This window comes from Haplochromis burtoni, unplaced genomic scaffold (assembly GCF_018398535.1).
Source record: "Haplochromis burtoni strain Fernald_Lab_line unplaced genomic scaffold, NCSU_Asbu1 Contig_6153, whole genome shotgun sequence".
In the NCBI taxonomy this organism is placed as follows: Eukaryota; Metazoa; Chordata; class Actinopteri; order Cichliformes; family Cichlidae; genus Haplochromis; species Haplochromis burtoni.
Genome location: NW_024588514.1, coordinates 1 through 1,349, shown reverse-complemented (window position 1 = coordinate 1,349; position 1,349 = coordinate 1). Strand labels below are relative to the sequence as shown.

Here is a 1,349-nt window from a genome sequence, read left to right as displayed (position 1 = left end):
GTAGGGTAAAGTGTCTTGCCCAAGGACACAACGACCAGGACAGAGAGCCCAGGGATCGAACCGGCGACCTTCCGGTTACAGATGCGATTCCCAACCCCCTGAGCCACGGTCGCCAGATATCCCCCTAAAATAGCTAAAACTAAAAACAAACTAAAAACTACTTCCAAAAACATTCAGCTTTGATATTAATGAGGTTTTTGTGTTCATTGAGAACATGGTTGTTGTTCAATAATAAAATTATTCCTCAAAAATACAACTTGCCTAATAATTCTATACTCACTCTCTCTCTCTCTCTCTCTCTCTCTCTATATATATATATATATATATGTGTGTGTGTGTGTGTGTGTGTGTATATATATATTTTACAATGTTTATTTATCGGATAAATTAACTTAAATGTCACCGTTATTATTGTTTAGATATTTATTTGTTTAGATTTACTCACGAACAAATAAAACACTTAAAAAAGCCAAACAATAATATTTTTAAGTTATCTAAGTGACTTATCATTTTTAACCAGAGTAGCGAAAGACTGCATTAATAATGGTTTATAAAGCATTTACAGATTAATTAAAAAATATTGACATATGCAGCCATTTGTTTAACTGATGTGACAATGGAAATTAATTATTGTTTAATGGAAATTTTGCTTGTGAAGCACAAATTTTTTAGGATTGCAAAAAATTTACTTTTAAATTATCATAGTTTTTGTGAAATATGGTTTTCTTTTAAAGGTAAAGCAAAAGTGCTGTTTTCAACAAACTACTGTGTTAAACATTGTATGTTTGATAGTGAATATTTTAGAACATACAATAAATAAAACTCTTTACATTTCATGAAATCATAATGAAAGTGTTTATTGAATTAATACATCATAAGCAGACAATTTAACAGTTAGTTCATATTTTATGACCACTGCCAAAAAGTTCCAAAAGAATGTGTCTTATTCAGCCTTTTCACCCTGAAAAAAACAATGAAAGGTAAAATTATTCAACGCATATTAACAGTAAGCAATTTATTGCGTGTTGTTTTTGTACAAGTATCTACACTCTCTACTCTCTTCAAATCAAAGCAAATTAATAATACAAAGCAAGCAACATTCAACATTATATCAAACACTCATCTGATCAACATTAAATGTTGTGTAAACGAATTCGATGAATTACCTTTCCAGCATCACGGCTCTTGGCTCTCAGTTTGTTGACCTGAGATTCAGCAATGTCAGCACGTTCCTGAGCTTCCTCCATCTCATGTTGGACCTTTCTCAGTCTGGACATGTGGGTGTTGGCCTGTTCCTCCTGTTCAGTGCAACAATATGTTTTATTTAAAAACATATCTGATCATATATG

The 1,349-nt window shown here is 31.9% G+C and overlaps 1 non-coding gene across 1 annotated transcript; it reads right to left on the bottom strand.

Annotated features, from left to right (window-relative positions):
* Nucleotides 1-836: 836 nt before the first annotated feature.
* LOC106633013 lies at nt 837-1,323 on the bottom strand. The gene is made up of 2 exons (XR_006054028.1): nt 1,167-1,323; nt 837-961 (listed from the first exon to the last, which is right to left on the bottom strand). It is a non-coding gene; the product is annotated as an uncharacterized LOC106633013 (transcript).
* Nucleotides 1,324-1,349: the final 26 nt, after the last annotated feature.